This window comes from Thunnus maccoyii, chromosome 8 (genome assembly GCF_910596095.1).
Source record: "Thunnus maccoyii chromosome 8, fThuMac1.1, whole genome shotgun sequence".
Lineage (NCBI taxonomy): Eukaryota > Metazoa > Chordata > Actinopteri > Scombriformes > Scombridae > Thunnus > Thunnus maccoyii.
The window spans coordinates 24,704,625-24,730,130 of record NC_056540.1 but is presented as its reverse complement, the minus strand read 5'-3'; the positions used below and the strand labels follow the sequence as shown (position 1 = coordinate 24,730,130).

Sequence of the window (25,506 nt, the reverse complement as noted above, 5' to 3'; positions counted from 1 at the left end):
CTGATGTGAAAACATACCTGAAGCCTATCAATGTATCAAAAGCAAGTTGAAGTGCAATATATTATAAGGTTTCTTTTATGTCTAAAACTGCATATGGTAATGGACTGTCTTATCTGCAGTGATAAATGCAGCAAAATGTCAGTGTGATGTACCATCTACAAAATCAATCTTGCAAAGAAGACATTTTTTGAGACTTTTGATTACCACCACCAAATGCCAATGAGTGGAATAGCGTGAAACCATTGACAGGAATGTGCATTATTTTACCTGCATTCTTGTGTGTATACATGTACATCATTATATGAGTGATTGTGGAGCATGAGGTTCAAGCAAAAGGAGGATTTGCTTTTCAAAACATTGCTCTATAGCACAGCGAGTGGTCCAACACTCCAATGGGTCCCTTTACATTACCAGTTAAATGTCTTCATATTCCATTCAAATAATGTGTAAAGAGCAAAGTGAAAGATGAAAACAATGGCAGACATGTTCAAACACTCAGTTGTTTGGAATTATATACCTGATTATAAAATCAGGTATTTGTGCTTGATATACAGTTGCGCCCTCTGACTCACAGTATATTTCGGCTAGCACAGACGATTTCAGGGTCTTGCAGAAGGATGATATGACAGGTCACATGTCTCTTTTACAGGTCAGTCTCCCCGTCCACTAGCCCACCGGACCACCTGCCGAATCCGTCTGTCTCTCTACCTCTCCATCTGTCTTTTCCCCCAATTTTCTGTCTATATCTGACTGATTGAGCCATATGTAACCCAACACCCATCTGTTTTGCGTAGGCAGTTAAAAACCAATCCGGTCCAAATTAAGCTGCTTCACGCTACGTCTCACTGACATACTGAGCACATTGACCAGTATGAGATGGCCCAGTATGGAAGCTTTGAGGGGGCAGTTAAAAACCAATCCAAGCTGGATTAGACTTTCTTTCACGCTGTGTCACAGTTAGTGAAAGACTCGCCCACCCCAAAAAAGCGTGTAGATCCATACATTAACATATATGGATGCAGTCATGAACATAGATCAAATGCATCCCCCATATTCAGTTAGGGGGAGCAAAGTTATAGTTTTGCTGCCCTACTTTTTGTCTTTTTAAAATTAACTTATCATCATACATTACCCACAATCAGGTGATTATATTTAAGCAGCCTATATCAGTTATCATTTTACTGTTTTCAGCAATTGACAAAAACAAGTAACTCCACACAGGAATCTGAATGTTTACAATGGTGAGAAACATGCCATTTAGCTTAACTGTGATCACTGAATGAAAATAGAACATAGGAAAAGATAGGCTAGTGCATGTTGAATGAACCTGCTTGGCCCACTGACTCCAGCCAAACTTTAAATTAGCTAAAAGTAGAATTGCAAGTCATCAGTATCATCAGTATCATCAGCTAACTTTACCAGCATGCCCACCTAAAGTTAGCCTGCTGATTGCACAGGATTCAGCTGTGGAGATGGGACATTCATGAAGGAGCCGAATCTGAGTCGGCTCTTTTAAGTGTAACGTGGATATTAACAGGCTGCCAACTCTCACGCCTTGACTGTGAGACTCACACAATTGACACTTTTCACATAATCTCATGCCACACATCCATTTTCTCACACAGTGAAAAACAAAATTCACAACTGATAATGTTGCGATGTGAAAAGAGGTTACTGATAGCGCACAGACAGACAAGACAGAGCAGCACAGTGCAACAGCAGCATCATGCAACAGCGAGTATGTATGCCTATGAAAAATTCTTGGTTTTCATAGCACCCACATCCTAACTAATCTAGACTAGTGCAGGTGGCTGTTTCTTGACTTAATCCAAGAGGTTAGGTGGTGTAGAAATACAGGAAATTTGTTTTAAATTACAAGACCCCCCCACCCCCGCCAATTATGTATCTTTCCAAGTTTGCTCCCCCATTTTAAAACATAACCAGGCGCCTGTGGTCATGAAAAAACAGCTACATGTAAAGACATTCAAGCCAATACACACAAACCATACACATAGAAAATATAATGAATAATATAACTCTCTTGCATTCCTGTGTCAGTTCTTTTTCCCTGTCAAATGGATCTTCTCATCCATTGATCAAATACATTTCACGGTTAAAATTTAAAATGTTGCATGAGATGTTGATGTGTTTTAAGCTGCTAGATTGACACAAAAGCTTTCTGAGTGTCAGACATAAACACTACCACAAGAAAAGGAAACATTTTTTCAAAATTTGGTCTGTACTGAGCAAGATATTCTTTAGTTTTAGCTCACTATGTGCAAATTTTATGCTTTTAATAACAAAGAAATGCACTTGGCAGTATTTTAATGCACCAGATAATAACCATACAACCACTATGAGTGACTTATCCATGGCAGTGACAGCAGGTATACAATTTCAATATACAGTATTGTAGAACCCTCAAAGCCATACATGTTGTGTAATTAAATTGAAGCATACATTGGGTGATCATGCCAAGCCAGCATCCATATTTATTAGATAAATGTGTTCCCATTGCATAATTTATTTATTGACAAAGAAAAATCTCAGAGAGTAAAACAACTTTTTTGGCAGGCCTGAGAAAAATCTAATGTTGTCATTTCCCTTCTGCTTTCCTTATTTAATACATCATTATTTATAAAAGAATGGCTTTTGTCTCTATCAACAACTGACTTTTTTTTTAACTCTTTCTGAGCAGCTTTGTCAAAAAAATTCTTTGTCTTTTGTTCTTTATCTCTCTCCATCTTACCACTTCTTCATCTGTCTTTCTCTCTCCCCTGAACTTTCTCCTCAGGTCGGGTCTGGTAGTGATCATGCACGCTGATCGCTTCAAAACCAGCAGAACTAATGCGGAGCAGAGCAAGAGCTGTAGACAGAGAGAGAAAAGAGAGGGAGAGAGACTCAAAGACAAGGAGTTAATAACAGAGAGACGGAGAGAAAGTTGGATACCGCAAAAGATGAGATTGTGTGTTGAGGTAATTCATCGCCCAGAGAAAACAGGCGGGTGGTACAAAGGAAAGAATAAAAAAGCGACGGTAATAATCCAAATATTTGTGCGCTCGGAGGTAAAAGCTGAGTGTGTGTGAGTGTTACATTATGATTGGCCATCGGGTTCTTATTTCATGTATCATAGACAACGGCTGGGACTATTTTAAACTATCATCTATCCATCCATCCATCCATCCATCCATCCATCCATCCATCCACCCATCCATCCATCCACCCATCCATCCATCTATCCATCCATTCGCATAGCACTCCAACTAGAGAGGCAGTGTTCTGCCCATCCATCATCCCTTTATCCATTCTTCCGGCCATTCATCAACATATTGATAAAACATGCTATAAAGCATCTATTCTGTACATTGATTCATTGATTCTCCATATCCTCATCCATTCATCCCTCCAGCTGTTTATCCCATCCCTGGATCCATTAATTTTCTGCAGCTGAGCTGATGTGCATTACCTTTCAATCATTCAGTCCTTTATCATCGTCCCATCTATGAAACACAGCTGTACTGTGGCGCTCGGCCGCTCTTCATTTGTCAATCCATTCCCAGCAGTTCCCGTTTCCCTGCTGATACACATTTATCTACTCTTTTCTCTACTATCTACTCTTTGACTTTTTATCTTCACCCATTCATATCTCAATTCACCCATTCCAGTTGTCATTCAGTCAAAACCCCTCAGAAACTTTGTGTTTTCCCCTAAATGTTATGTCCAATATTAGCCAATAGTTGAGAGTTGTAAAGTTTCATGAGGCTGTGATTATCCTAGAGGTCACAATAGATCATTTTATAGAGTGAGGTCAAGTATCAAGTATGTATGTGGGGTATGTGGGGATTAACATCATCACACAAGGTTACAATCGGGCTCATTCAGTCCACAATAATTTATGCAGTTCCAAGACTTTTTAGGGACCCCAGTATGCAGAGATATTCAAATACACCATTTTTAGAATAGGCGAAAAATAACACATTTATACTGCATGCAAAATGTTTTTACACAAAACCGCATGGGATTTGAAAATGGCCAAGTCAGTTTTCCCCTTGCCAAAATTTAACCTATCTTTGGAGCATTATTTAGGCCCTTGAGTTCTCTACAGCCTCTGAAAGATAGTAATGTCAGCTGAGGACGCCAGCGTCCTTGGGGAGGGGAAGAGCTTTTAATATCTATCTGTTTTCCATTAAAAAGCAGTGATCAAGTGGGGAAATCTGACTTTTTTGGCTTTTAGCAAAGACAATATAAGTGGACGATGACAGAGATTTGAAAGAGATAGAAAAAGAGAGACGAAGCAAAGGAGGAAAATAAGAAAGACAAAGAGGGGGACATAAAAGTGAAGGTTTATATCAGACAGAGAAATAGCAAGAATTGGATAAGAGGCATGAGAGAGAGAAGAAGTGCAGGAAGAGGGTGAGATGTTGAAAGATGACGTCACATTACCTTGCTGTGAAAAGATTTTCACCATTGTAAAATGTGAGTTATGTGGGCTAACGGAAGGGCAGGTCTTCATTATTTTCTGCATTCTTTACTCACCACATCTCTGTCTTTCTTTATGTCTCAGCCTCTGCTTTCTTTCAATTTTGAATTCAATTCAGTTATGCTCCGCTGGCATGAAAGCAAAGAGCAACTTTCCCAAAGCATCAAGAAGATCAACACCGTCTTGTTTCTGTGCACTGCATGTCTGTCTCTCTTTTTCTTTCTTTCTTGCTCCCTGCATTATATTTCTGTCTTTTTCTTTCTTTCTCTTACCTCTTTATCTCATTTCTCTCTTTCTCAGTCCTTTGGAGTGTCAGCCTAATCTCCATTGACGTATCAATTATCACTGCTTTGTTCTCATCCTTTATACCTGACCTGTGTGTGTGTGCACGCGCGTGTGATCATAGGTGCGTGCATATGAACGTGTAAAAATATTAACACGTCACCACACTCCCTTCACCAGAGTTCATTGATGGTGATTAGTAGCAGGTGTTGGCTCTGAATTCAAAAACACACAGAGATTCACACACACACACACACACACACACACACACACACACACACACACACACACACACACACACACATACATGCACTCTGATAGGTGTGATTTATGGGGCTGGGACCTATGGGTAGCTGGAACAACACAGTCTCGCCCTCGAAGATAACATATGAAGCACGCACATGCACGTAATGTGCACATACATATAGCATAAACACACACTCTCATACACACTTACACACATATGGTGCATTTTTTTCTGACATGGCTGGCTCCTTTCAGCCCAGAGGTGAGATCAGACGTTAAAGATCTAGTGATGAAAACAATCCTTATGGAAAGTACACTTATTCATCTTCAGGAGGAGATACAGGACCTTCAGTGCAACTTTTCATATATCTGGCCTGTTTAGGCACCTGAAATAGCATTCTTAGACTGAGCAGACATATTTTAGCGCCAAACTCTTTCTCTGAAATGGCTGGTGGCCGGGTCGTTAATCCTTTAATCTTCTGACAGTTGAAAAAGAGAACAAAATTGCTCATAATGTGCTTACGTATGACATGATTTAAGACAAGGTCTCATCTGGTGAGGGGGAATGCACTGAATAGTATATAACAGATGAGCGCTGTGCAGTATTTTATGAGGCTGTTTCTTTGTTCAGCAGTGCATTGACACATCAGACATCAACTGCCACTAGGTGAATGAATAATGACGTAGGTCAGTTTATTTGCGCAGCTATTCAACAGTTGAGGAGTGAGTTTTGATGTTATGAAATCTGTTTTTTTTTTTTTGTCTGCCGCTGTATCCCGTAAATGTCACACATACTGTTTTAAAGGTGCCTATTCTTGGCATTTTTAGTATTTTTCAATTTCAGAATCAGAATAAGAAACAGGATTATTCTGATTGAAAAATACACACAAAAAAACCCCAAACAAAAACAAAAAAAAAGCCAAAAACCTGAATAGGTACCAATCTGTGTCTGATTCTCATAAATGTCCCCATTCTGACTATGGGTCATCTGTTGTAGAGATTCAGGAAATGTGACTGGTTGCCCCCTGAGGATCTCTGTGCAGTCAGCTACAATAGCTAATCCAGGGGCATACTTTCTGTGTTTACTTTGGGTCACACTCAGAGACAGGATTTCAAAATCATTTTTAATGATTTATGTTAAGAGAGACCCGAGAGACTCAAGCTGCTTCCCCTGATATAAATTGTTTTGCCAGATTTGAATTTCCCAAACTTTTACAACAGAGGTGGCAAAAGCAAAGCATGACCCATCAGAAACGTGTTTCATTATCAACTATGAGAATAAGACCCAATTTGAAAAATACAAAAAGTTACCTTTAGTAAGCATTAAATATGACCAACATGACATGTTCTTTCAGGATGCTCAACTAGCTTATCAGCAGGAAAAAGATCCCCACTGCTTTCTATGCCTCCTCGTCTCCCTACTGATGCAATTTTGTCTATTTGAGGAACATCAGGCTCTGCAGGGAAACAGCAAAATGGCCCCCCCAAAAATGATTACATCCATTTAAAACTCTCTTTAGCTTTTATGATAGACTGCAGGCACACCTCTAGCCACACAAGGCCACTTAATAGATGGAGGCTTTCAAAATGGCCACAGCGAGTCAGAACAGAGCGACCCGCCAACTAAGCTGACTGCGGTGTGAACTGTAACAACTTGACCAATACTAATTAAGATAGTACCTCGATTCTTTTTAGGATTTTTTTAAGGAAAACTAATGAATTATTTTCTTATTGATTTGTGTTTGATGTTTTGCAGCATTTCAGAGGTTGTCTTAACACCTGAATGGAAACATAATGATAGAAAGAGAAAGAACAAAATAGAAAGAAGGAAAGTTAAACCCTGGAGTGTTCTCAGTGAGTTCCAGTCTGTCAAACTACAGACAGACTCTTAGTACTACTGTCAGTACTAATTACTCCCTAGACGTCACACTACTCTCTGCTATTGTTTTTTACCCGACTCTCTGCGCATGCAAACTCGGCTCAGTTTGACTGTTTTATTTCCATCTCTCTCTTTTTTGTGTCTCCATTTGTTACCTGCTGCCTTTGTTTATCTGTAGCTCTCTGCAGGATTCAAAACATCACAGTTTGAAGTGATAATTTAGTTTTTGTCTGTTTGTCTCTTTTCTTCCTCCACATTCACTCTCTGCAGCGCGTTTCTCCTCACTCCAGCTCACTTTGCCTCAGTTCAGTGATGTTCTATTAACACAACAATTGACGATGAATTTTAAATACGTTGCGCAGCAGAAAATCATATCTCATTAATACAGGAGAATTATTAGGCCTTCCCACACTCACGTATACGGAGAGCTCAGTAATGACTCAAATAGTGCTGTTTTGTTATAGAGAACTAATGCAGTGGAACAGCTTCACTTAACGTAATGAAGTATATACAGTATGTGTGTATTTTTGTGTGAGAGAGGGAGGAAGTGAAGGGAAATGGTGCGTGGGGCCTAAATGTTTGTGTGGACATCTTTAATTCCTATAATGACACAGCTAGTGTGAGGAGTGTTTTATTTTTAATCGCATTGTGGGGTCTCACCTTCCATATAAATATAAAAACTGGTTGCTGCAAGGTTAAGTTTGTGTATCTATGGACAGCAGACGTGTACTGCAGTATGATTATCCATGGCTGTCTAATTTTAATGAGCCATGGCTCAACAGAAACATTTTAAATAAATACCTCCAATGTGTTAATGGGATCCATCCATCATGTACCTTTAATGAATTCCCATATTTCACACAGTTATTTACATAGTATTTAATGAATTATTGACAGAAAGAGAAAGAGACAGAGAAGAATGACAAGAATAAGAACAGCTTTATTAAACACGAAGAAAGGAGGAGAAAGATGAAGAGACAATTAAGCAAACAAATACAATAGAAATAGAAATTCTTCTGTAGTCTAACAACAACATGTAAAACCAACATCTCTAGCCCGATCTTTCTCTGTCCATATCTACTGCTGCACTTTACCATAAAACATGGTATACATAATACTCTACATATGCCAATACACAAATGCATACATAAAAAGAGAGAACTAAAGTATGAAATGGGGAAAATATAAGGAAAAAAGTTGAACTTAAAGCTGGAGTGCAGGACTTTTGTCTCCCCCTTCTGGCAGTAATTAGAAAAACAGTGTCGACACGCGCCTACGTCATAGGCTTCGCTGTAGCCTACTCTGACGCTACTGTTGAGGCTGTAAAACAGTGGAAAATTGTTTCGAGCGTCACACAACCCCCACGAAATGACTCATTTCACTATCAGAATTTGATCCATTTGATACCATGTCGAAAGTCTAGAAGAGCCGCACAATTATTTTTTCCCCATTCAAATTAGCAGAGGGCTAACTGGAAGATAGCAACTTAGCTGGCGGAAGTCTCTGGTGCACATGCCCTGCCCATAGAGCATGCCCAGCACGATTCATCCCACCAGTATGGGAATGTCACCACCGACACCAGATTTAAAAACTCTGTATACTGTGAAATACAGAGAGATTTACCTGGCAGTGACAGGATTAATCAGCATTGTGTGAACTCGTTTGGCAAGAGCTTAAATGTAACGGACGTTCATTTATATGTAAAGCTTCTGCACTGCAGGTTTAACAATTAGCGTGTGTAATGAGGCAAGTGGTTTGTTTGGTGCTAAAGTGAGCAGGGCTTTATGGGTGGTTGGTGTTCGACTATGTGGGATTGGCAAGGTGGTGGAGGAGGAAGAAAGCTTTGAAGTTTGAGGAAGAAAGAAAAAAATAAGGAAAATAGAGGAAGTAATTAACACGCCGCCACTTAGTGTAGGGAGATAAAGGGGGATAAGAAGCAGGGATGCAGAGAAAGGGGAACACAGGGGAGGTAATTGCCTTTAATTTCTTAATTGTGTCTGAGGAGCATATTTATTTGGTGAAGATTGGTCATCTTGATAAGAAACTGGATGCTGAAATTATTAGTAGATCAGTGATGCATGCAAACACTATATTATACACCGTGTTGAGTGACACCAGGCATCAAGCTTCCATTATACAAGTTGTATTTTGTTAATAGCCTGCACATTCATATGTTAAAAATGATCTCAGTATAGTTGATGTAGTCAAGTGTTTTTTGTTGGTATGTTTTGCTATATATGGTCTCTCATTGGCCACCACAGTTACTTAGTTATAACAATGGAATTTCACTTTCATTCTCTGATATTTTATTGAATGCTTCTTGCTCTTAATCCATCAACACAATGATTAATCTCCCAGGGCAACATGAAAGGATTTTTCTAAGGTTTTTACCATGTGCTTTCATCACATAACGTGCATTTCTTTCAGAGTTTAGGGATAAATAGGGGAGGAAAGGGGGGGATGTCTGTAAGAGAGAACAGAGAGAAAGTTAAGAAAAAAAAAAGATTTAGAGAGACCCAGAAGAGGATGGAATGGCCAACGGTTTAATGATACATTTGAGATTTTTTAATTTTCTCTTAAACCGGTTTTGCAGTCTGAATCCATGGTAACTAACAGTAACTCTCACTGTTTTGATTTTATGATGAAAGCATGACGATGACAGCACCTTAAATGAGGATAATAACATTTAAATGTGCGTGGGTGTATGTATGTGTGTGTGTGTGTGTGTGTGTGTGAGTCTAAACAGTGAATATATATTTGGAAGCCTATTAGTTTTTTGTTGAATAAATGTAGAGTTAAAATGAGATTTCCACCACTTGCAAAAAGAAAAATGATGTCTAGCCAACTCTTATGAAAATAAAATGATCTGACATCATAAATCAATTTAGAGAAGTATGTGTTTGTGGCGGCTGTGTTTAAAACCTTTGCCTATTAAATGCAAACATTTTGTAGCTACAGTCATTTATATTTTAAGATTTTTTTTTGATGATGAATTACAAGCGGTAAGCTTCTCTATAAAGAATTATGTTATTTAAATTGTGCATGAAGGCTGTTCTCACATTTTGGAACAGACTTGAATATGAAGTTGCTTACAAAAAATGCTTATTATGGTTCCCCATTAGAGTTATGTTTCATCTTAAGAACATATCCTGTACACCGTTGGAGGGTTGACTATCTGCGTTTTTAAGATATTGACCAAAATGATCTCAGGAACTACTTATTTCTAGAAATGGATGTGTAGTTTTTTGCAATAAAGCACATTTAATCTAAATTCTCACTGAAAAGCATCAGCAGAATTTGACCCCCTGTCTGGCCACTACATGCTGGAATAGAAGATAAATCTATCAGATTCAACTTTTCCACTTTCAGCTGATGCAGATTGATAGTCCTGCACCGAGAGGTAGACACACAGACACACAGTCACACACACTTACACACAGTTAATCATGTGTGTGAAGGTCCAGTGGGGAGGAAGGAAAAATCTGGAATACCAGTTGGACTTCTCTGTCTTCAGTGTGTGTGTGTGTGTGTGTGTGTGTGTGTGTGAGTGTGTGTGACTTGGCCCTTTGCCCTGTCCCTCCACGAGCCACGCGGTAAGGGGTCCTACTCAGGATTATCCCCATGAGTCTCACGCACACACACACACACGTACAAATCCTGCCAGTCCGCTGTGGGCCGTCCACCAAACCGCCTGTCAGCCCTTAAGCCCGCCTCTAGCTGTCAGATGCTTCCTGTCCACTTCCTGTTTCTGTCAGATGCAACACAGAGGCCTTCTTCTGCACATAGACGTCCCATTCATTCATCACCATTACCATTCATTCTAATAGGAGCTTCCTGATATAATACTTTTTTCTACCCTTTAGGTGTCTTTCATCATATACCTGTTACTAGTCTGTGCATGTATGTGTGTGTCTCTGTGTGTGTGTGTGTGTGTTGAGAGAAGCCAGTGTCCCCAGTATGCCCAGTAATGTTTAATTGGTGTAATTAACCTGTTACCATGGTAATTAACCTGGGCAACAGTTCTGTCAACATTATAATGACAAACAGATGGTACCACTGCTGCCAACCCTGACACATGGACATGAACAGACACACACACACACACACACACACACACACATGCAAAGACAGTTACGTGCACATATACAGTATACAACATACACATAAACATACATATATACATATACAAATATACACATGCAGATCAATAGACATACATGCACTGAACATTGATGTTGTATTCATTTATTTAAATTCCTATTACCAGTGCAAAAACTACTCTTCCTGGGATCCACAGGAAAATAATAACTAAAGAAATTTAATCGAATACAAATATATAAAACAATCTCTACATGACTGCTAATAAAATTTAAAAAGAAAAGCAAATAAATTAAAGCGAAATACAACACAGGGTTAGTAGTACAGTCAGCACTGCATGATTGTCTGCAATATGCGTTACAATCAATTGCCCACTGGCAACTCAGCCAACAACATTACATTTCAAATAATACACTATAAACCCTGGCAGGCAGAATAGTTTTAAGTCTAAACTATGACTCATTGAAAATCTCTTCAGCTGAAAATTTAGTGTTCTTCTGGGGAACATGGAGATGTTCTATGGTTATTTCAGCAACAAGTAACATCACTACAGTGAATAAAACATACATAAAAACTGAAACTAAATGTACCATATTTTATTTATATAGACCCAACGTCTTCCCCCGTATCCAAGCTAGCTGCTGCTTGATTAGCCTCAGCTTGAAAAGGAACTTACTGTAGTTTGCTATCCATGATTTAAGCTAAAAGCTACTACTTAGTACGTTACTAGAAAGTAAAATAAGAACAGCTCTATATTTTATTGAAAAATGTGAAAAAAACAATATTACAACTTGAGCATGATGCTTTGACTGTGCTCCTGTTTCATTCTTAAAATCCATCATGTTTCTTTTTAAGTTTTTATTCATTTTTGAATGGCATAGAGGATACAGTCATTCAACAACTACAGCTTAGTGTCACACATCACGTTTGTATACTTGAATTCTTTTCATTCCACCTTGATTTAAGTTTAAAACGCTCACTCTGGGAATAATGACCTCTGAAGGCTCATATAGCCGCTGCTATGGAAAGTCACCATATGGAACCCAGTATTAATTGTGCAAGGATTTACAGTGTCATCACCACAGCTTCCCCTCCGCTCTCCATGTTGTTATCCCCCTGACAAGCTAAATAACGGTTTACAATGAGAATAATAGAAATTAAATGATTCTAGACCACATTGTCAGACAATGTAATCAGTGGAGCATGATGGGGGCTTTGGTTTGATTACTTCCTGGTGTTTCAGCCAATCAGGATACATTTTTTGCTGCCATCGCAGTGTCTGATCTGATCAAAAAAAGGCCCCGTCAGAGTTACGAGGGAGCTATTTAAGGGAAGGATTGAAAGAGATAGAGGCAGAGAGAGATACAGAAATCCAGAAACAACATGGTGCTGATGGAGCCAGAGAAAGGAGGGTTTATCTTGATGAAAAGCAGAAGCCCATTAGTTTCCCTGTGTGTTGCTCTGTGCAGTGTGTGCAAGGATGTGTGTATGTGATTAGTCTATATAGGGACAGTTTGATGGCTGTTGGAATAGTTAACAGGTGGTTCCACCGCCTCACCTCTACCTCGGCGGTCCAATCCGCTGTTTCGACCTTGATAAAGAGCAGGACACAGATATTAGCACAATCACATTCCTTAATTACATCAAGTTGGAAATGTAGTGTCTGCCCTCCATATCCGCTGTGATTCTATCACGTTTTGTATTAGCTGAAAAATGTGTATTTACCTTTTTATTTTATATTATTACAAACACACTTTAATTTTAAAGCACTGTTATTGACATGCCCTTTCAAAAATTGCAAGGAAACTATTCAGTGGCTGCTTGATAATCACTCAGCTTGAGTAATTTGCTCAGTCCTGATTGGCCAACAGAGGCATACTGATATCAACCTTTTAATTTGCAATTATATCCATCCACAGACAAGTCAATTTGAATAACATTTTTCATAAAATGTGATTGCCAGAGCTGCTGATGTTATTAAAAATTGATTCATTATAAAGTGTAAATTGGGCCTTACATAAAGTTACGTAGTTACAAATAATGTAGCAAAGCACAATAAAGGTAAAATCTTTATTTTCATGAGTACTAAAAAAAAAAGTTCTAGGTTTGATTTGATTTCTTATAATATTCATGAGTTTACTGAACTTGTAAAGGTATAAGTTGTAACAGATAATGAGGCATTTTCATTTAAATTTCTATCCAAAAAGTTTTAAGGTGAGAAAAAGAAAGTAGTAAAAGAAATTTAGTGCTAATGTGAGTTTAAAACCAAGATTAAGAACTTGATTTATGCAGAGAAGTCGTGGGGAGGAGAGTCACCTTGAATTTAGGGTGAGCTCAGAAGTTTGTGTGGCGATGACATGATCTACACACACGTTCACCCTCTGCATCTTGAGGGAGTGTGTGTGTGTCAGACCGGGTCATGAAGGGAGAAAGTGTCCACTGGGACAGTAACTCAAGATAGGAAACAGACTCTGCTTCGGATAAACACAGTCATCCCAGTTGTCAAGGTCACCGTGTGTATATGTGTTTGCATGCGTGTCTCTGTGAAGTTTCTGTATGTGTTTGTGTGCGTGTTTAACTGTGGATTTGTGGGTGTTCCTATGTGAGTGTGTGTGTGTGTGGCAGAGTCATTGAGGGCACATCTGGAGAAGTGTCACTACTTTTGAGCTTGATCTCTCTCCTTCTCCTTTGTAATTTGTTTTGTTTAAAAATGACATTCCCCTATCTATACGTGCAGAGAGTAAAAGTCAACATTAGCTTTTGGCGATCATTCATGCAAACATTGTCAACTCTGTCAAAACAGACTGTGGTTTTAAATTAGTCCTCAACAAACAACTGAAAATGTAAAGTTTCCTGACGTCTTCATTTTAATTCGCTCTTTTTTTTAATCAACTCCAGCCCTGAATATTTGCTTTTTTGTATAATTTTCTTTGTATTTATTTATAAATCACTTTGCATTCTTTCCTTTTGGTGTCATGACACATTGTCAATGAGGAGAAGAGCTTTATTAGCTCTTACTTACTCATTGTATCTAAATAGTCTAACATACAAATGTAGAAAAAAACTTATAGCATTAGTTGGAGTATTTATGAAAGAAATTCTCTTTTAGCTTCTTTAAAAATATCTAAACTTCCCAAAAAGTTGGTCAAATCACATTATTCCTTATATATATTCCATAAATTGTTGACTTTACCAAAGTCCATGACATGGTTGTTAATCCTGAGCCTGCTGAAAATGTTGGTCTTTGATAGCAAGTTATATTTTTAAAAAGGTCCATCACTAATTTGCTTGATTAACAAAAACTGCAGCTGAGGGGCCAAACTGTCTGCAGGGAAGAGAGCCTGCATTTGCAATTAGGAGGTGTATGTGTGTGTGTGTGTGTGTGCATTTATGTCCATATTTTTATCAGACAAGCAGAGTTAACATATTTAGTGCACGTGAATATAAATATACAGCCCCTGGGATTGTTTATGGTAATGGTGGTGAGTGGGGCGGGTGGGGGTTGTGAGGTGTTGTAGCATCAACATATTAAGTTGGGGTTGTGATTCATGTTTTTTTCCACCAGGGGGCGCTGTGCTGTAGTGTTTCCAACCCCTTTGATGTGGGGGGTACAGGTGGAGCAGGGATGATACAGTAGTAAGGGTGTGTTAGGTTCGCTTTACCTCAGAGCCTGCTGGACAGACAGCTGTCAGCGCATACAGCGTGTCGTCTGCAGACTGAACGCAGTCAATCACACCCACTTTAAAAGGACTCCAGGTTGTTGATTGTGGCTGAAACTCTGAAGAGAATTAAACAGTGAACAGATGCAAAAGCTTTAGTGTCGGTCTGCTCAGTAAGCCTGCGTAGAAAACCACACAATCCTCTCCGTCTTGCTGTTTCTTACTATTTCTTTCTGTTATTGTTTCTCTGCTGTTTTTTTCCCCTCTCTCTCTTTTTTGTCATTGCCAAGCTAAGACATTGTAAGCCCGGCTAATGGCTTGTCATGTAATCCACATGTAAATATGAAACACAATTACACTAATGCTTAATTCCAGTGAGCCTTAAAGAAGCTGGCATTAATCGAAACAGGGCATATTCCTTTGGTGTTTCACTCTTCAGTTTTCTTTTTTGTTTGTTTTGTTTGTGTGGATTTCTGGGATTTGTCTTTTCACTTCATGTCATCCTTTCTCTGTGAACATGTGTAGATATTTTAGCGTGTATGTGTGTGTGTGTGTGTGTGTGTGTGTGTGTATCTGCGTGAACTCATGGAAATATTTGTCAAAGTTTCAGTTGTTTAATATCTTACAGACCGAGGCTCCAAAGCCAGGATTTCTCTCCCAAATCTCTCCAAGTGTAAGCAGTCGATGGAGTTAGCTCAGTCAAAACACATCTGAACAGTATACTGTTGTAAAGTCCATCTTTTCTATTGGACACATCTTTGAACCATATTATGAGCCCTGAACGCAGAATGGCCTGTGCCCTTTTCTTCCCAAACCTCCATCTGTGTCTCTTACACTTCTTTTTTCCCTCCATCCATAATTCTTTCCCATTTTTTCCGACCCTTCCTCCATTTCCTTTTGTCCTGTTACCATTAAAAACAATAAACTGATGAATAAAATTCACGGAACTGCAAATCCATTTTTATTATTCCATTGTTCCATATATTTATAAAGCTAACCTGTTATTGAGTGATGAGCATTTTCCATTAGTGCATCATCCATTATGCCAATGCAAAAAAGAAAAAAAACTGCACATTCAAATGCCATAACATGCAAAGACCCGAGTGTAAAAACAAGGATTTGTGTTTTCTGGGTGCTTTCAACACAAACATCAGATGGTATTTTTATGGTGACAACAAAACCCTGATCTATCGCTGGAACAGTTCCTGAAAGGCAAACACCAACCGAGAGCGGGGAGAGGAAGAGGAACAGATGGACAAATTGGTAGGCAGGCAGGCAGAGCGACAGAGAGTGATAGCTTCCCCACACCACTGCTAAATTATAGTGAAAGGAAATGAGACACAGAAAGAGAGAAATGACATAAAAGATAAAAGAAGAAATAAAAAGACAAAGGGGAGAGAGGAGAGGAGAAGAGCTGGGGATTTCCAGTGAACTCAGTGTGGATTCTTGCAGTCTATGAGGGATTTGAAGTTAAATTAAAATGATTGGATCAAGGTGATGTATTCTCAACTGTTGGCAGAAGGACAAGACATCATACAGATTTTTTCGACAGTTTTATCTGTATAAGGGTGGCTTTCTTTTGTATGTGGATCTGAATGTCAGAAGGCTTGTTTTTCATTATATTGTTTTCTCCTTCCTGTTCCTTCAGTCATATATACTTAATGTCCCGTTCATACTGGATGATTTTTGTATTATTTCTACCGAATGTTCAGCCTCAGCCTATAAAAATGCTGGACCAAGCAGCAGATACACACAAACCCCCCAAAAGAAAGCACTCAAACAATCCAAACAATGAGCATTGCATAAAAAAAAAAAAAAAATCTCTTCAGTTAAAGATGAAACAGATGAGTTCAGAGAGTGGACGGAGCTGCATTTTCTTTTCTGTAAAGCTTTTTCATGTTTTAGGATTGAAAAGGAAATGCAGGTCAAGAGATACATCTTGATTTAGAATAAAATAAATCTTGGCTGGTGTTTTTTATTTACAGTTGGGAAATCCAACTGCATGGTTTCACAGTTTAATACGATTGCTTCTGAAAAGCAAAATACTGCCCCTGGCAATCAGATGAAATGCCCTCTGACGAAACATCAAAAAACAATAAAATTGTATCCTCATTTGAATGTGTGCTGTTGAGCTGAATAAACCTCAGTACTTCCTTGCTATGGCTGTATAATGACTATGATAAAACGGCCACCATAAAATCTGATACAGCAGCTGTGACATCAAGTGTAAGTGAAGCATAGTCTGTTTCATGGATTATTAAAAACACATCATGTAATTACGGTACATTTTGTAAAAGAAGTGTCCAATGCAATAAGAAGATGTAATACAGAACTGGTAATGCTTTAAACAGTTCATAATATAATGAAATGGTAGGCCACAAAATGCCACGCACCTTCCCATGCCCTTGAATGAGAAAGTGTGTCCAAACTGTTGACTGGTACTGTGTATTATAACGAATTACTATGTTGTAGGGATACTTCAACAGTTCTGCCGGATCACCATGATTCCTCTCTTCATCCTCTGTCCTCCTCATTTGCTCTTTTTTCGTCTTACCGAATTTTGTTTGTCAGGGGAAAACTGCTCAACACTGTTATGATTTTGAGATATTACTCTTATGTACAGTATTCCAGACTTCCATTAACAATTTCCATGACTACAGACAAATATTTTAAGATGATCTCTCCGTCCTTCTTCATTCCTTTTTTTTTTTTACAGTTTGTCAGAGGAAACTTTCCCCTTGTAAAATGTACCCATTTTATAGTACATCTTGATTATTTTTCTTATTGTCTCGCTGTTCCACATTGTACTGTATACAAAACTTCTCTTTGTTTGCTTCGGGAATGCTTTGCTGATTTCTGAAACAGCACATCAACGTTACGCCTGGGTTTTTCTCAAAGCCATCGTGGATCTCATCTGCCATTTATAAGAAACCGCTCTATAAAATCAATAAAAGATGCCTGATGTGTTATGCCCGAAGAAAACTCAAGGTTCAGAGTTTCAGTTCTTAGTGGCTGGTGCACACGTTCATCATCATAAAATGCACTGAAGTAATGACAAGAAAAGGCGATGATGGACGTTTTAAGCCTAATTTGAAGATGTCGATGATTTTAACTTCTTCTATGAATGTCTCGCTCTGGTTTATGACCGTTTTGTAGGTTTTTCCAGCGAGAGCGTGGCGTATCACACAGTAAAAATAGTCTCAACTGCTTTTCTTTACTGCCATTCTCACATCATATCTATTGCAAATCAATGAATCATCTGAAGAGAACAACAAATACATAAATAAGTGAGGTTACATCTGGAATGTTCTGCTCTGCTACACAGTACAACAATAATGCTGCAACAGTTTTTCCTCGGTTGGATTTGTTTTGGTTTGACTATATTGGAGGCTGGTGAGTAAAGAGAGATAGAACAGTGGTGACAGAAGAGAGGAAGGAGAAAAAGAGGAGAAAATTGAATGATCAAAAAGAAAGAAAGAAAGAAGAAAGAAAGTGTTATTCACTTCAAAAGCGAAGGTTTGATTAAAACTAGTTCTTCTAATTAAAACTCAACAGCATTCAGGATTTTGATTTGAACTTAATAGTCTGGGCACTATTAAAGGGTTTCTTCATTAAAGTGAAAGGCGTTAAATTCTTTTTTCTCCTCTCTGTATTTATTTTTTGTTTATTTCTCAGTTCTTTCTCTCACTCCCTTTCTCTTTTTTTCTCTGCCAGTGTAGGCCTCCCTCTCCTTCTGTCATAATGCTTTTGATTGCCACAGCGGAGGTCGCTGAAAAACATGTCTGACTGAGTTTTGAACCTCACACATCATAAAGTCGTACTGAAGCAGCGTTGTGCCAGGCCAGATGAAAGTGCTCTGTGCCCCGCAAAATAACACCAGCCACTAGGGGGCAGTCTGTGGTGGCAGGAGGTAGAGCGGGTCATCCTCTAGTCATGATGGGGTCGGCACTTCAATCCCCATCTCCTTGTAAGGTGCTTTGGATAAAAGTTTAATATGTGGTGTGAGTTTTAATTAAATCTGAATCAGCTCTTGTTTCTATTAACTACCTTTATGTGAATATAATGTATTCAAGAGGATGTGGCAATAATTACTTGAGCACCAATTATTTTGGTACAACAAGGTGTTTCATTTCTGCGTTTATGCAGCATAAGATTGCATTTGTGCCGCTTTTATTTAATGAATTAATGTCTTTTCCATTGATCCATGTGTACCCGGTGGTGTTTTTATCTGCTACTTTGGTGATAGAGAAGTGGCTGACATGCAAAAAGAGCCCAAGTCTGAACATGAACAGGGGTTTTCAAAATTACATAAACCCTTGACAGCCCCACTCTTTATTATTGTATAATATTTTGGGGCCTCTGGGGGCATGTAATGTTGAATGACAGCATGACATGAATGCCACGGTTTCCACGGTTATTTGGAGCAGAAGTATGCATTTTCTAAAAATCTGTTCCCATCAGCCTTCCTCATATGCTCCTTTCCATCTCAGCTTAATGTAAAAACGTTGAATATTTGGACTTCTTTTTGAATTTTTGCAACATTTCCACTCAGGTTTTATTTAAGAGCAAATAAGCTGTTTTCCATAAAAGACATTTTGACATGTCACAGTAACAAAAGCACAGGTGTAAATAATGAAATTAATGATGGCTGTATTCAGTTTAGCTGCTTTGGTTTCAAGGTTTTTGGTATTGTGCGTGCTGACTCACTGTCACACTGTCGCATGGCTTACTGGGACACGTGAATAGAACAAAGCCATCGTTAATGTTTTTAGTAACGCCTGTGCTTTCTCTCCTCTGACAAACACAGACATGTTTGCTGTGAAAAAGGCCTATAGACAATGTGCAGAAATTGATAGAAAGTCAGACAGGTAACAATGCAACAAAAAAAAAAGAGCCTGAAGAGAAACATTTGTGTTTGTGTGTGTGTCTCTCCTGTGTGTGCATCTGTTTGTGTGTGTGTGTCCGTACTGGGTGAAGACAGGTATGCAGCCAACTAATTAGTTCTGAGGATTAAGCTGAATGATGATTGGATTTAATTAGTCTTTTGTTCCAAGGCACATCTCTCTCTCTCTCTCTCTCTCTCTCTCTCTCTCTCTCTCTCACACACACATTTCTAAGAGTAGCATGCTTAGTGCAGAAGCGCTGAAAAATTTAGCATTAATGCACTATGTCTGCTGTCACGCTATTCGCTTCATCTCATCTAACTTCCACTTCCATAACAGTTTTTGCATGTGTGTGAGTGCTTCTGTGTGTGTGTGTGTGTGTGTGTGTGTGTGTGTGTGTGTGTGTGTGTGTGTGCTGTGAGGGTCAGGTGTATGGGGGGCCCTGGCACTGTCCCTCAGAAACCCTCTTAGCTGATCAAGAAGTAGGTGTGCTCAGCCAGTCGTGTCCTCTCCTCGTTAAGGTAGGCTGTTATGCTAACAAGCCCTGAGGAGTTTCCGCTAACGGGCTCAAGTGTGTGTGTGTGTGTTTGGAGGGATGTTACACACACTAGAGCGAAAAGGTGTGATGGTATATGTATTCACTCCTCTCTGTTTGTTTATTCAGGACATGTGGAAGTAGAAGTGTGTGCACATTTGTGTGTGTAGATGTGTGCTTCAGCATTCCCTATGCATTTCTCTTCTCTTTGTAGTTTTTGTGTGATTATGAATAAAGGTATGTGTGTGTGTGTGTGTGTGTGTGTCCGCACCAGGGCGCCACTATTTCAGCAATAGACAACCACAGTAGCCAACTGGAATGTAAACACCTTTTCTCAAGTCTCTTTTTGCTTTCTTTCTTAACCCACACACACACTGTAGACATTAGAGCTGCCAGATGGCCTTTGGTCTGAAGAACAGAACTGCATATTTTGCAGCTGTGCATGTCAATTCCTCTGTTGACATCTGTAAACTACAGTTACTTAAAGTTACCCAAAAAAACTGCTTCTCTGCATTGCTGCATTGTCTCAGAAACATTGTTTAGTCATTATTTGGTAGCATGTAAGGACAGGATCCCTCACTGGCTTCCCACTCACCAACAATACTAGTTGAGTTGATTGCCAGTTTTAATACAGATTAAACACTTGGAATGACTCACTGGTTTTGCTATTTCACTATAAGTCAAGTTATAATATTATATAATTCCAAATCATAAAGTAATAATACTCAAATGTACTCTTAACTTTATCATGTTATATGCTTAACTTTTTTTTTTTTCTACATGCACAGCTAGTTATCAGTTTCTACACATACACACATGTACATTTTTCACTCTTGCTCTTGAAAAAGGAAATCTGAAAAAACATGGTGTGTGTGCATGTGTGAGAATTTGCACAACAAGAATGTTTTGCTAGTGTTTATGTGTACAGCTTTTTCTTAGTTTGGAGTATTGCGGTGTGTATATGTGTGTGTGTGTGTCTGAGTGTGATAATGTGTGTTTTTTCTGTTGGCCTAGTATTTTAGTTTCAGATGCAGAGGCTGACAACATTTTCTGGAGGTCAGCCAGGTCTGACTTCTTTCTAACTTTTTACCTTTCTTGGCTAGGAGATTTTGTGTGTGTGCTTGTGCATGTGTGTGTGTGTGTGTCTGTGTCACCTTTCTTGGCTCAGAATTCAGAACAGTGGGTGGTTTTCTCTGTTTTCACTCTCTACCAGCACTTCCTCAATCCCTTCCTCGTGTCCTATTTGTCCACTCTTTCTTTTACATGCCCCTCTTGTTGTTTTGAAGTATCCGCACCCTTCTCTTCATCTCTCTCTCCAGTGTTGTTTACTTTCTTATTTCATTTTTATTTCTTTATTCTCTTGTTTTCTCTCACACGACAAAATTCTCTTTCGAACACCTTCAGTGCTCATGTCCTTCTGTCTTACCTTGTTCTTCCAGCCCTCTTCTCTCTCTCTTTCTCTGTTTCTCTCTCTCTCTATGTCAGTGTCACCACCTCTTTTAATGGGTGTCACCTGCTGGAGTAATGGCCAGGGCTCAATGTGCCATAGCAGTAATTTAACACTGTCACACATACACACACACACGCAGGGGCACACACAGTGATGGATTACTCTGGGGATTGTTGCAGAAGTGCTGTACGTAGGACGGTCCCGCGTGGATATGACAGTAGTAAATTAGAGTGTGTGTGTGTTGTGCGCAAATTTGTGAGTCTTTTCCCAACTGCATAAAACAGTTGGGACCTGGCTTGAGTGAATTTTTGGTGGTTGCTGGAAGAAATCATTGCAGTAATTATCTGCAATATGGTAGTGAGAATAAAAGTCTGTTTTGCCAATCACGATCAACATCTGATGTGACTTAACAAAGATTGAACCTTAAAGCATAAAAGCACAAATGGAGGAATATACATATGGACGGTTTGCATAAGCTTTATAAAGCTGTGCATACACATGGCTCTGATTTATGAATCTTTATCATTCTGAAACTGGGCACGAACCTGATTTCCATCCTTAATTGCCTGTTTCTATGTTATTACTTGTCTGCTCCATTAGTCTTTAGAACTGTCACTTTAAAAAATGGTAAAGAAGATACACGGTTTCACTGTATGCATCGCATCAACAAGGTTGTTCAGTAATGCCAGAGCAGCCTTCTTTACACAAGACCATTATGCACGGCTGCAGCTATAATAGTGCCTGTATTTTAAGAGTATCTGTAAACCATCATCGGCAGCAATGACTCAATTATCATCATCGAATGTTCGTAAGGCATTAAAAAATGTTATAAATGTGTCTTTGTTTGTCATTTTTTAGATCACTATCTTGACTGTTAAACAAAATTTGCTTGTAGTCTAAATGAATAATGTGTTATTAGATTCCATCTCACATAATTTTTTCCACTTCGTCATCTTGCTCTGGAAAGCAGTGTTTACAGAGTAAAGTATGCTTGAGATGGGCACATTCTCACTGCATGATCTTCTTTCATAAATAACAGTTTATGTGGGGGAATCTCTCTATGCATGGTTTCTCTCCACATCATGCATCTGCAGGCCCCAAGTGTCAGGTAAGGCTTTCCTGGGAAAAAAAAAAAAGGCATAAAGTAAGTGATGCATTTTATATTTCCAGCAGGAACAAAAGTAGTTTGTTTAGAAAAATACAGAAGAAGAAGTGGGCAGCTGGCATTAGAAACAAAAACTGCTGTCACTCAACGGACAGAAAACAGAGCGCAACCTATTAAAAATTCAGATCTCATTAACAGAGGACATCACGCTGTGTGACTGACAAGTGTACTCTGAGAAATGTGGTGCAAAAAAACAAAAAAAACAGAGTAAGATGCTGAGGACTGCCACTTTGATTATTTGCCCTGGCTTGGGTCAGATGATTGACGTAGTACTGCATTTGAGTTTACCGTGAGCTGAGGCTGCAAGACAGGGAGAATTACGTAGCGGTCATACTGTAGGTGGTCGCAAACACAGAGAAACACACGGAAAGATCAAAACATCTGAAGGCACTGGGTCATAAACACCATGCACACACACACAGTCTCAACTTGAAAGCGGTGGCATGGTGGAACAGAAATGTTTTATGTTCCTTTTCAACACCTGGTTGGGAAAATGAGAGAGAGACAAAGAGAGGCACATTGGAGAGAGAGCAAAGGATGGAAAACGGCCGCCCAGTGACTTTCTCTGTGCCCATACGATACCCGTGTACCATGCAGTGATTATCAACCATGAATAACTTTGGATCTGCCTTCTCCTACGGAGTTTGGCAAGACATCAGTCACTCACACACACATGAATACTCTCAGACAGGACTGCTGAGGTGGGGTTTTTGTGTGTGTGTGACTTTATATTCCTCAGTCCATATTTTTATGCATGTGAGTGTTTTTAAGCAAGTATGTGCTTTTGTGCTTGTGTATGTGTGTATACAGAACTACATCTGTGAGTGTGTGTGTGTGTGTTTGTGTGTGACTGAGTGTTTTTAAAAGGTCTTTGACAGTAAACTGACAGTTGAAGAAGATGGATGGGTTGCAGAAACTGGACAGTGGGGGTTCGGATTGGGTCGGTTGATTGTGTGTATTTGATGTTTGCTTGTGCATGAGCCTGCATCAGTGTGTGTACGTGTGTGTGCGGGGACACCTGCTGACTGATAGACATTTCAGTCTTTCAGGCTTTGGCAAGAAGAGATGAGATGACCATATGTGTGTCATAGATTTCCTCTTCAAATATGTATCCATAGCAGCACTGTAGCACTGGACACAAAACAGAGACAGACTCTAAGCTCCAGAGAGCAAAGATGGCTTCCAAATAGCACTCGACACAAACATCAGGTGTTCCCCAGTTCCTGATTTGTTCTCTTGAACAAATAACCAGCAAAGGAAGACAAATTATAAAGACTGTCTTCAAACTTGAGTTAATGCCTTGGAAGTTTAACATATGTGACACAAACTGTTCTTTGTCATGTTGCTGAAAAACACATTGCTACCACACGTTATTGTAACTGTGATGTCAGAGCAAAAAAATGCTGAAAGAACTGCTCTTTGGTGATGAATTTTATCCTTTTTGTCCTGTCATGCATTACCACAAACTATGTGAATATCCATTTCTTCCACTCAGCATCGAACATTCCACTCTTCACACAATAAACATATTTGGGATGAATCAACAACACCATGTAGAGCAAGGACAAGATCAGAGCAACATGTGTTTTTACAATCAAATGTTCCTCAAGAATTTTCTTCCAAACATAGTATTGAAAACATTGATTCATTCCTCCAACTTAAAAATAGCTGCAGACTCAAAATCTTTCCAATTTTTTCATTCACAATAAACTTTATTACATGGACAATACAACATATTAGTGAGATCTGCAGCTCAGAGTTGACCCTTTATTATTAGAAGAAAATAGACCATGTGCTATAACACAATATACCATTTTATTGCATCTCCACTTGGTTATGTAATCTGCAGTTGCAGAAATCTGGTTAACAGTGCAGCCAACATATTTTCGATGGAGCTGCAATGCATTTTCAGCGGTTTGATTTTGTCCCATAAAATATTCTCTACATACTATTAGAGCCACAGCAGCTATCAGTTACAAAAATGAAAATTGTGAAATTGGAGATTTGTGGTTTCTGTTTGACACTGACATCATGTAGCTATGATGATGTGTTTATCAAGAAGTGCTGACTTGAAAAACAACGTTTGTTGGAAAATTTTTGAAGAGATGGGGAGACTTACTGTAATAGCGTTGGACGAACATCAAACATTTCTCCGTTTTATCAATAGAATGACTGTGTTTGTGTGTGTGTGTGTGTGTGTGCCTGTGTGTGTTTTTATGTAGATTGTAATCGTAAATACGTCCAGCTGTAATAGAGACAATAAGCAGAAACACAGAAGAGCTGTACTTGGACAGACAAAAGAGGTAAAGTGCGTAAGCAAAGAGAAAGACTTTGGAACATTTCTGTTGGAGTGTATTTAAAACCTCTTAAAAAAGATAATTAACTTTTAGTTTTGTTTTTATACACTTAAAGCAAAGAGCCACTAAAAGGAAATCAGTGGCAACATGAGAAAAATCTAGATTAGTCAAAGTATCTTAAGAAAATGCATTTAAACTCAGTACATTAGGAGGCTAATTTGTCCACATCTGGATCTGAGACTCGCCAACAATAATCGAGAATGAAAGCCATGCAGACCTTTCTAAATTCAAAATGGGTGTCGAATATGTTCTTGAACATATCCAACATGCAAGATTCACAGTGATAACCTAGTATAGGATACGCATATTTCAAACGAAAACGCAGATAACATGATTGGCGCAGACTCCAATTATTGGGATGAGCCGCATAAAGTATCAGCAACAGTGACTGCCATTGTAGAAGTTGTACTGTATGTCTTCCTGGACCTCTAGTCTACTGTATTAATCCAGATGTTTTTGTCTTGAATATTGT

General features: G+C 38.9%; 1 protein-coding gene across 1 annotated transcript in view; it reads left to right on the top strand.

Moving 5' to 3' along the window:
- The window catches only part of slit3 (slit homolog 3 (Drosophila)), a 261,998-nt gene that overhangs the window by 81,120 nt on the left and 155,372 nt on the right, over positions 1-25,506 (top strand). The window lies entirely within an intron of this gene.